The following is a 12,065-nucleotide window of genomic DNA, read 5'->3' as shown; positions in this document are numbered from 1 at the left end:
AAAAAAAAAAAAAGAAGAAGAAGAAAAAAGAACACTCGTGAAACTACCCAGGCCATCAAGGGTATGAATATACAAAAAGCCACGAAGTATCTGAAAGATGTCACTTTACAGAAACAGTGCATGCCATTCCGAAGTCACAATGGTGGAGTTGGCAGGGGTGCTCAGGCCAAGCAGTGGGGCTGGACACAAGGTTGGTGGCCCAGAAAGAGTGCTGAATTTTTGCTGCACGTGCTTAAAAATGCAAAGAGTAATGCTGAACGTAAGGGTTTAGATGTAGATTATCTGTTCATTGGGCATATCCAAGTGAACAAAGGACCCAAGATGCACTGCTAGACCTACAGAGCTCATGGTCAGATTAACTCATACAGAAGCTCTCCCTGCCACACTGAGATGATCCTTACTGAAAAAAAAAAAACAGATTGTTCCTAAACCAGAAGTGGAGGTTGCCCAGAAGAAAAAGATATCTGAGAAGAAACTGAAGAAAAAAACGTATGGCACAGGAGTAAATTCAGCATTAAAATAAATGTAATTAAAAGGAATAATAATAATAATAATAATAATTTGAACACTATAGAAATGGGGAAATTCTCCATAATTTCATCCACACCACTCAAGATACTCACTAGCTGTTTGGTATATATTTCTCCTCTCCCCCGACCTCCCCGGTTTTATTTCTAGACATTTACTAGCATATTATTATTCTGTTCTTTTTTAACCACAAACCAAACAACAACAAAAGGATATTATACATACCATCTTTAAGTTGTTATTTTCATGGCAATGTTTATAGATTTAAACCTTTCTTTTCAGTGGCTGCATGAAATTTCATTGTACATATTGAAAATGGCAGCAGCCCATCTGGAGCAGCTGCTGCAAAGGCGCTGGCTGCAGCTGGGGAGGCGCAGCTGGGGCTGTTCGCTCTGCAGAGATGGTGGGAGCTGGCAACAGACAGGAGCCCCACCCGCTTCCAAGTTGGGGGTAGGGGGAGTCCCATACTCCCGGGCACAACTGCAGCTGCCCAGCTGTAGCTGTGGACCAGGACATTTCTGTGCTCTTGGGTGCCTGGAAAGCCCCCCTGCCCCTACGGACTTGGAAGTACCTGCTCCCACTACCTGGCCTCTCCTCGTTCCTGGCACCCACTCCAATTTCAGAGCAAAGTTGTGGCCAAGCCTAGGTGCTATCAAGACCCAGCTGGTTTGCATATGCTTGGGGCAGTGCTAACACGCCAGCCCTCTGCCACCTCAGCCCCCTCTGGACTTTGGGCACCGAAGAACATGGGAGGGAGGCCAAGGGGGTGCTGAAGGCAGCTCAGCACAGGTCTGCAGACGCCCCTTGGCATGAACAGCCTGAGCACCATGAACAGCAGCAGGAGGCAGACAGGCTCCTGGGCAGAAAAGGGTGGGTCCGCAATGAAACCGCACTTTCAAGGCAGGGATGGCCAGAAGCCTGGGGGCTGCGCTGCCAGTTCCATGGACCCAAGTGAAAACTTAGGGTGTTTTTTCTGGGTACACCCATGGATCAATCAGCATGTACTTCCTCCCTAAGCCCATAAAAACCCAGGACTCAGCTAGACTCACAGAGACAATTGGACAACTTGCCTGTAAACAGGAGCTACCCACTCTGAGTCTCCTCTTTGCTAAGGGCTGCAGAGACCACAGAGGATCTGCCTATGGGAAAGAGATACCCACTTCAGGTCTCCTGAGAGCTGTACTGTCACTCAGTAAAGCACCTCTTCACTTTATTCATTCTCCAGCTTTCCATGTACCTCATTCTTTCTGGATGTGGGGCAAGAACTCAGGACCCACCAAATGACAGAATTGAACAACCTATAACACAAGCAAGACTGAAACACACCCCCACACTTGCCCACATTGCAGGCAATGAGAAGAGCTGTGGCCCATCAGGGAGCCCAGACCTAGAGGTGCCCTGAGCCAGGGCTGTGACACCTTCCTTGGGGTTTTGTGGTTCCTGATGTCTCCAAGCTTCTGAGCTCCACCATGTTCTTCAGCACCTGCAGTAGAAGCCACTTGCAGTATGCCTGGTCCAGCCACAGCCTGGCATGGAGCCAGTGCCTGTGCTGATGCCTGGAGCTGCCTGCCCTGCCACAGATGACAAGCCTAGCTGTGCACATGGCCAGACCCCACACTTGCCCACACACCCCTTGGTGCTCTGTACCTGGCTAACCCTTGGCAGGCATGGGATCCAGGCAGGTAGCACAAGCCAAGGGCAGTCTTCTGGGCCGAGTGAGTGGAACAAGCCCAGTGGGCCCAAGCAAAACTTGAGTGAAGGTGCCACCAGCCACAGAGGTTTCCAGCTAACGAACTGACACCCCAAAAATCCAGTGAAAATATATAGTTTATTTAACCATTCCTATATTGAAGGACATTGATTTATTTGTAATTTTTTTCACTAGTAGAAACAATATTGTAAATAATATAAATTGCATATTGCTATTAATCTACAAAAGCATTTCTATAAAAGTGGACATGATGGAGCAAAGGATATAAACATTTAAAATTTTAATAGATGCTATTAGATTTCCCTCTAAAAAAGAAACACAAAATTTCCAAACTTTCATCAGTCCTGGATATTATCCAATTAAGAACCTTTACTTTTGCCAGTGTAATGAACAAAATATATTTTGTTTCTTTTAATTTCATTTCTTTAATTACAAGTAAAACTGATCATCTTTTTGCATTTCTTTTCCTAATTATTTATTCCCATGTAACAATTTTTTTGTTGGGTTGCTTTGTCATTGATTTTTTTTTTTTAGATGGAGTCTTGCTCTGCTGCCCAGTCTGGACTGCAGTGGCATGACCTCTGCTCACTGCAGCCTCTGCCTCCTGGATTAAGTGATTCTCTTGCCTCAGCCTCCTGAGTAGCTGCGACTATAGGCGTGTGCCACCACCCTTGGCTAAATTTTTGTATTTTTAGTAGAGACGGGTTTCACCATGTTGGCCAGGCTGGTCTCCATCTCCTTACCTCATGATTTGCCTGCCTCAGCCTCCCAAAGTGCTGGGATTACAGGTGTGAGCCGCCTTGCCTGGCTTTTTTTTTTTTTTTTAAAGCAGTCTTGTTCTGTTGCCAGGCTGAGTGCAGTGGCATGATCTCAGCTTACTGCAACGTCCACCTCCTGAGTTCAATCAATTCTCCTGCCTCAGTCTCCTGAGTAGCTGAAACCACAGGCACCCACCACCATGCCTGGCTAATTTTTGTATTTTTAGTAGAGACAGGGTTTTACCATGTTGGCCAGGATGGTCTCAATCTCTTGACCTTGGGATCTGCCCGCCTTGGCCTCCCAAAGTGCTGTGATTATAGGCATGAGCCATCGTGCCCAGCCTCTGGTCACTGATTTTTAAGTACTCTTTATATTTAATTATCTAGATAGATAGATAGATATACACTATACACACACACACACACACACACACACACACACACACACACTGTGGATATAAACATTTTGTTATTTGTTTTTAAGATATTTCATCCAAACTTATGTTTTTTCTTTATGCTTTTGAAATGAATCATTTTTTAAAATTATATTTTTATGTGATTAAAGTCATATATCCTTCCCTTAATGAGTTCTTAGTTTTGTGGTTTAGTTTAAAAAGCCTTCTCACTTCAATATGATTTAAAAGAATTTTGCTATCTTTTCTTTTAGAGTTTTACATTTTCAGAGTTTAAATATTTAGTCTATCTGGAATTACTTTCATGCACAGTATAAAATTAGAATCTAAGGTTTTTTCGCCCATGAGCTAAACATCATCTTTTTTTTTTTTTTTTTTTTTGCAGTGGAGTCTCACTTAGCCACCCAAGTTGGAGTGCAATGGCACAATCTCAGCTCACTGCAACCTCCACCTCTCAGGTTCAAGCAATTCTCCTGCCTCAGCCTCCCAAGTAGCTGGGATTACAGGCGTGTACCACCATGTCTGGCTAATTTTTTTGTTTTTTTAGTAGAGATGGGTTTTCACCATGTTGGCCAGGCGATCTCCAACTCCTGGCATCAGGTGATCCGCCCACCTTGGCCTCCCAAAGTGCTGAGATTGCAGGCATGAGCCACCGCGCCTGGCAAACATCATCTTTAATCACCACATAAAATCCCTTAACTAGCCAGGAACGGTGGCTCATGCCTTGTAATCCCAGCGTTTTGGGGGGCTGAGGCAGGTAGATCACCTGAGCTCAGGAGTTCAAGAGCCTGGGCAACATAGTAAGCCCTTGTCTCTAAAAAAAAAAAAAAAGATGAAAATATGTTGTGCTATGGTTTGAATATGTTCCCCAAAGTTCATCTGCTGGAAACTTTATCCCCAATGCAACATTATTGAGAGATGGCACCTTTAACAGGTGATTAAGTCCATTATCTCAGGAGTGGGTTTATTATCTCAGTAGTGGTGTCCTTATATAGGGTGAGCTCAGACTCCTTCCCTCTCTCTCCTGCATGCCTTCTGTCACCATGTGATGCCTTCTCGGATGTTACAATGCAGCAAGAAGGCCCTTACCAGATGTAGTACTTCAGTCTTGGACTTCCCAGTCTCAAGAACCAAGGGCCCCCAAAGCTTCCATTGTTTGCCAATCTGTAGCATTCTGTCATAGCAGCACAAAACAGACTTAGACAGACTTGTGGGCTCCAGGGTGCTGAAGAAGAGCCTGGAGTGGAAAGCTGAAGAACAGGCTACTTCACACAGAGGGATGCTGTCAATGAGAGTAGCATCTGGGCTCACATAGGGCAACTGTCCTCTGTAGCCATGGTTGAGATCAGAAGTGGCCAACAGGATGTGATGTGGTTGTTACAGTGCTCCTATATTGCCCTGCCTCTCTTGCAGCTAGGTTGTGGTCATGTAATTCTTCAGTCTGCATGGAGGCCTCTGCCCTGTAGAGTATATCAATTCATATCAGACCTGTGTGAGTAAAGAATAAACCTTGGCTGTGTTAAGCAATTTGTATGTTGGGATTTATTTGTACCATGGCATATCCTGGCATCAACTTACTTTCACTAGATGAAAAATAATGCCCCAAAACAATGAGGATTGAGAGACAAATAGACATTTCCCCTTTACCATTGCACTCTTCAAATGGACCAAGCACCAGAGTAGGTCAAGAGAGAATCCACAGACAAACTGAGGGAAAATATCTTAGTCTCCTGCGGTAAGTTTTCTATTGAAATTGATAGGGTAAACCTCAACATATTTTGTTATATACACATACCTATTTCTTATGTTCTCTTTTTCATTAAGTTTCACTTTACATTTTTATCACAGCTCCTGAAACCAGCATACACCCTGAGGAGCAGAAGACTTCCCTGCCCACTTGATGTGACTCTGGTGGACACAGCTGGTGACAAGGTCTATAAATATCAGATACAACTGGTCAGGGATACAGTTCACCTAGAAGCACATGTGGAACCATAGTTCTTGTTCTTTCCTCCTTATGGGACAATTTATAGAGAATTAGTTTGTTAGCAACGCAAGAGAAGATTTCCTCTTGGAGCTATCACAATATAGATTATCAGAAAAGGCTTTTTTTCCCCCAGCCAGCAATTATTGGTCTGGAGTTGGAGTTCTCTTCGTAGGTTAAAGGATCCAGTAAACTGCCCCTCTTCCCTGGAACCTGCTGGCTGTCCTCACTCTGCTAAGGCTGGCCCTAGACCCTACTTATCCAGAAGCTTGATTTGAGCTGAGCACTATGAGTAGCCCTGAGCCAGGGGTAAATTGGATGATACCTCCGCTCACAAGCTCCTGGTCTGCAAACTAGTAAATGTGAACCCAGTCCACAAGACTTGCACCTAGCTGAGATCAGTATGCTGGAGGACTGGGGCCTTTATGGGGTATATCTGTCTGTTCTCATATTGCTATAAAGAACTACCTGAGACTGAGTGACTTATGAAGAAAAGAGGTTTAATTGATTCACAGTTCCACAGGCTATACAGGAAACATGGCTGGGAGGTCTTAGGAAACTTACAATCATGGCAGAAGGCAAAGGGGACACATACGCATCTTACCATGGTAGAGCAGGTGAGACAGCGAGCGAAGCGGGAAGTGCCACACACTTTCAAACAACCAGATCTTATTAGAACTCACTCACTATCACAAGAACAGCAAGGGGAAAACTGTCCCTATAATCAAATCAACTTCTCCCAGGTCCCTCCCCCAACATTGAGGATTACAATTTAATATGAGATTTGGGTGGGGACACAGAGCCAGTCCACATCATAGGGGAATGAGATGTGAAGAGAAAGAACAGCAGCCAAGGAAAGGCTTTGGTGGAACTTGGGTGTGTCTCTGGATGTCTGTGGAATAATCGTTCATCCCAGCGTGTCAAGCCCTTTCATGTTATGCATTTTCACCCACATTATTTTTTATCCTATCAACAACACCCAAGAGGAAGATGTTATTACCTCCTTTTAAAGATGACTTAATTATTCTAGGATTGAGCAAATAAAGAAATGTATTGTGGACAATAGGAGCAAGGTATGACTTAGAGGCAGTGACATGTACAGCTCAAATCTTAAGTATACAGCTTAATAACTTTTCACATGTACACTTGGGTCATCACTACCCAATCAATATTTTTAATTTTTCAGGTCAAGTGTGGTGGCTCATGCCTGTAATCCCAGCATTTTGGGAGTCTAAGGCAACAGTATATATATTTTTCAGCACCCTCAAAGACTCCCTTGTGTCCCCTCCCAGTCATAAATTTCCAAACATAACCATTATTCTGACCTCTAACACCATAGATTATTCATTTTGCCCGTTCTTGAACTTCATATAAATTGAACCATATAGTACATGTTCTTTTGTGTTTGGTTTCTTTCACTCGTTGTATCTGCGAGACTCATCCATATTTTATGTGTAGTGACAGTTTGTTCTTTTCATGGACGTATTTTTCATTGCACTGAATATTATCTAACCTACTACCGATGGATGTTTGAATTGTTTCCACTTTTTGACTTTATACAGGAAGCTATACGGACACGTTTGTGGATGTCTGTTGGTGGATATAAACACTCATTTTCCTTGGGTGTATATCTATGAATAGAACTGCTAGATCATAGGATATATGAATATTTATTTATTTATTTTTTATGAGATGGATTCTCACTCTGTCACCCTGGCTGGAGTGCAGTGGCATGATCTTAGCTCACTGCAACCTCTGCCTCCCAGGTTCAAGCAATTCTCCTGCCTCTGCCTCCAGATTAGCTGGGACTACAGATTATGCACTACCATGCCTGGCTTATTTTTAGTAGAGACAGGGTTTCACCCTATTGGCCATGCTGTTCTGGAACTTCTGACCTCACGTGGTCTGCTTGCCTTGGCCTCCCAAAGTGCTGGGATTACAGGCATGAGCCACAGCACCCAGCTGATATATGAATATTTAGCTTTAGTAGGTGCTGCTAAACAGTTTTCACTCTCATCACAAGTGTATGAGAGAGGCGTCATGGCTCACGCCTGGAATCCTAGCAGTTTTGGAGGCTGAGGTGGGCAGATCACTTGAGCCCAGGAGTTCAAGACCAGGCTGAGCAACATGGTGAAACCTTGTCTAATACAAAAAAATTAGCTGGGTGTGGTGGCATGCACCTGTAGTCTCAGCTATTTGGGAGGTTGAGATGGGAGGATCATATGAGCTTGGGAATTCAAGGCTGCAATGAGCCTAGAGTACCCCACTGCCCTCCAGCCTGAGAGACGGGGGTGAGACCATGTCTCAAGAAGAAAAAGTGTATGAGCAATTCAGTTGCTAGTTACGTAGGCTGCCGACAGGGTTTTGTGAGTCCTTCTAATTACTGATTTGTCTTGATTTGTCAATTACCCTTCTATAGAGAAATGCAGATATTTGTTAGTGAACTACCAAACGCCCTGCAATGGAAAATTTTCCATAGACCAACAGTTAAAAGTTTAGCTTAAAGGTTCGATTCTGGCCCTAAAGGTAAAAAGAATGGGAAAATAAGAGATCAATGTAGACACAGAGAGAATCGAACCTTTGGAAACATTGAAACATGCTGGGCTTTAGCCTGTCGGTGGGATTTGAATAGAGGGAGAGGAAAAAGGAAGACAGAGCTTCAACAAAGAGACATGGGAAAGAGTTGGGACTAGAGCAGGAAGAAAGCTGACCTCACCCCAGAGGGTGCCCCTGGGGAGGAGCAGGGCATGTGGCTGGATTGGTAAGGATGAGCCAGCCTTGGAGACCTTGAAGTCAAGGAGCAGGCTTGTGATTTGGTTGATTTGGGTGGAGGAGGGGAATGGGGTGTTACCAAGTACATACAGCCCGGAGTGGGAGTGAGGTATATTAGATGAGGGTCAACTGGTCTCTCGCGCAGTTTGCCTCCTTGTATTTCTCACAGTCAGGAGTATCTCACCGTGATGAGTGTGATAGATATTTTTCTTCTGTAGGGCCACTGAATGCAAGCCAGCTACTTCATGTGGCTCTCAGCTGAAGAAGTAGATCTGTTCCTGCGCTAAAGAGAAAACCAGATGTGCCAGATTAACTGAGAAACTGAATATCTGCATACTGTCCTGAATAGGCATTTTAAGGACTTTTCAGGGAGCTAATCTTGACTTTATGTGATTTATACCGTATGGGATGACTTCACTAAATTAGAAGGTTTTTGTGGCAGGTGTGTGTGTGTGTATAATGAGATGAGCATAAGTCTGGGCTGCAGGCTCTGACAACAGAGAGAAAAGCTTCACTCTCCTGGTCTCCTTCTAGAAGTCCCCATGTCAGGGCCCATTTGTCTCTCTACCTGCAGACTGAGGCCTGCATTAGTCATTTACCTGTTCACTTATTCATTCATTTATTTATTCATTGAACAAACTTTCCTTTTTTAATTTAATTTAATTTTATTAAGTTCTGGGGGACATGTGCAGGGTATGCAGGTTTGTTACGTAGGTAAACGTGTGCCATAGCGGTTTGCTGCACCTATCAACCCATCACCTGGGTACTAAGCCCCATATGAATTAGCTATTTAACCTGATGTCCTCCCTCCTCCCACCCCTCTGGCAGGCCCCGGTGTGTGTTGTTCCCCACCCTGTGACCATGTATTTTCATTGTTCAGCTCCCATTTGTAAGTGAGAGCATGTGGTGTTTGGTTTCCTGCTCCTGTTAACACAGGAGCTGAGGATAATGGCTTCCAGCTCCATCCATGTCTCTGCAAAGGACATGATCTCATTCCTTGTTATGGCTGCATAGTATTCCATGGTGTATATGTGCCACATTTTCTTTATATGTGCCACAGTCTATCATTGATGGGCATTTGAGTTGATTCTGTGTCTTTGCTGTTGTGAACAGTGCTCATTCAGCACATTTTCACTGGATGCCTCGTGAAGGGCCAATCACTGAAATATAAAACACAAGGTTTCTGTCTTTAAGGAGCTGACAGACAAGTAGAGAACACTGACTTGGAAGAGTTGGATGCAAAGAAGGTGTAAAAAGTGCTACAATAAAGGTAATGCATAGGACAGTAGGGCACATCAGTTCTGAGAATGTCCAGGAAATGTGTGAGCTGAGCCTTGAAGGATTACTTTGGACTTCACCTGGTAGACAAGGTCAAGCGAGGGCCTTCCAAGCAAACGGGAACAATCCACATTATGGCAGGAAGACTCAAATCCTGTGGGCAGAGCATAGAGTTTGTGTGCAGAAGTAGCCGAGGTCAGATGAGGCTGAGAAGTAGCCGGGGTCAGATCACGAAGGGCTGCAAACACCAAGTGAATGAATACAGACATTACCGGGTGGATGGTGGGCGGCAGCACGACGGGCTTTGAGTCAGAAGGTTACAGTTCAGCAGTGAGAAACACTGTGCTGGCACCGGTGTGACAGACAAAACACAGGCGGTGAGCCTAGAGACAGCAAGATCAGTCTGAGGTCTACCTCCTCAGACCTGGTAAAAGAAGATGCAAGCTTAAAATGAGCCCAGGACAGTGGTAATGGAGAAAAGGAAATGAGTCTTTAGGAGGTAAATTCCACAAGACTTAATGAGATTGGAGGATGTCAGGGAAGCCTGGGGGAAGAATTTGGATGACTCCATATATTGTTTGGGTGGATGATAGTACTGTTAGTTAGGAGAGGAAAGACTGGAAAAAAGAAGGTTTGGGCAGGACAAGAGAATGAAGAGATGGAGGAAGTGAGTTTATTTGAGCTTCTAATTTACTGAAGTCATCCCATATGGTATAAATCACATAAAGTGAAGAGCAGCCCCCTGAAAATTCCTTAAAACGCCTATATAGGACAGTATGCAGATATTCAGTTTATCAGTTAATCTGGCACATCTGGTTTTCACCACAGGAACAGATCTTATTTATTGTTTAATACTTACTGATCGTTCAATGCTTTTCCCAGAACTAAGTGTCTGTGGAATATGTAAGTGGCACAACAGTCTGACATTCGGAGAGAGTTTTGAGCTAGAGATGTAGATTTCAGATCCTTAGACGTGATGAAGGAATAGTGAAGTCTGGAATAACCGGGGAGGGCTGTGTGAGGTGAGAAGAAATTAGAGACGAGAACAATGCTATGGAGAACCCCAGCCTTTAAGGGGTGTGTGATGAAATGGCACCCCAGTGGAGGTAGAGGAACAATTTAAAAGATGGGAACTTGGCCGGGCGCGATGGCTCACACCTGTAATCCAACACTTTGATAGGCTGAGGCGGTGGCCAAGATGGTGAAACCCCATCTCTACTACAAATACAAAATTAGCTGGGTGTGGTGGCAGGTGCCTGTAATCCCATCTACTCAGGAGATTGAGGCAGGAGAGTCACTTGAACCCAGGAGGCAGAGGTTGCAGTGAGCCAAGATAGAGCCATTGCACTCCAGCCTGGGCAAGAAGAGTGGAACTCTGTCTCAAAAAAAAAAAAAAAGATGGGAACTCTTAAGCCTGAAGAAACTCTTAACTGTGTGAGGGTGATTTCTTACTCATGGTGGATCCACCCTACATAGAAGTGTCCAGCTCATAGTTGTTGCACAAATGAATAAATAAACGAAGAGACTGGTGTCATAAAGATAAGCAGGCATTTCCAGAAGGTACATACTCCAATGCTGGGGGGAGGTCGATGACGCAAGATGAGAACGAAATGTTCCCAGACTGATCTGCAGTTGAGACAGGAAGCATTAAAACAGCCTCAGCTCCAGCCATCCTGGAGGGCGCAGCCGGAGTCGCTCTCCTCCCCACTAGGACCTGGGGTGGCACCAGGGGATGCTCCTTCTATAGTGGCTCTCACCCACAAGCCCTCCCCCACTTCCACCCTGATGTCCTAGAACTGAACCTCTGCCCTTAATCCAGCTCCCAAGTTCCCACTTTGGTATACGGTTATATTGGTTATCTATTGCTGTGTAAAAAGTCACTTCTAAACATAATGGTTGAAAACAACACATATTTATTATTGTACAGTCTCTGGAGTCAGGAATCCAGACAGGATCCCTTAGCTGGGATTTCTGTTTCAGAATGTCTCACAAGCCTGCCATCAAATTTTCAGCTGAGGCAGGATCCTTTTCCAACTCACTCAGTGGTTGTTGGAAGGATTCCATTCCTCAGGGGATACTGAACTGAAGGCCTTAATTCCTTGTAAGCTGTTGGCCACAGGCTGGCCTCAGTTCCTAACCATAGGGGCTTCTCCAGCATGGCAGCTTGTGTCATCAAAGCTAGCAAGAGGCAGGGTGTGGCGGCTCACACCTGTAATGCCAGCACGTTCTGGGGGCCGAGATGGGAGGATCACTTGAGCCAAGGAATTCAAGAACAACCTGGATGACATAGCAAGCCCTCATCTCTACAAGAAATTAAAATAGTTTAGCTGGGCTTGATGGCATATGTGCCTGCGGTCCCAGCTACTAGAGAGGCTGAGATGGGAGGGCCACTTGAGCCCAGAAGGGCGAGGCTGCAGTGAGCCAAGATGGCACCAATGCACTCCAGCCTGGGCAACAGAGCAAGACACTGTCTCAAAAAGAAAAAAAAATAAAATAAAATAACTAGCAAGAGACTCGAAGAGAGTCTGCTAGCAAGAGTGAAGTCACAACCTTTTGTAACCAAATCAAGAAAGTGTGGCCAGGCGCAGTGGCTCACACCTATAATCCCAGCACTTTGGGAA

The 12,065-nt window shown here is 44.7% G+C and overlaps 1 pseudogene; it reads left to right on the top strand.

Annotated features, from left to right (window-relative positions):
- Window positions 1–523, top strand: part of LOC108296107 — a 1,197-nt pseudogene extending 674 nt beyond the window's left edge.
- The last annotated feature ends 11,542 nt before the right edge of the window (window positions 524–12,065 follow it).

This window comes from Cebus imitator, unplaced genomic scaffold (genome assembly GCF_001604975.1).
Source record: "Cebus imitator isolate Cc_AM_T3 unplaced genomic scaffold, Cebus_imitator-1.0 Scaffold682, whole genome shotgun sequence".
Lineage (NCBI taxonomy): Eukaryota > Metazoa > Chordata > Mammalia > Primates > Cebidae > Cebus > Cebus imitator.
The sequence above is the reverse complement of the archived record's forward strand: the minus strand, read 5'-3'. Positions and strand labels throughout refer to the sequence as shown.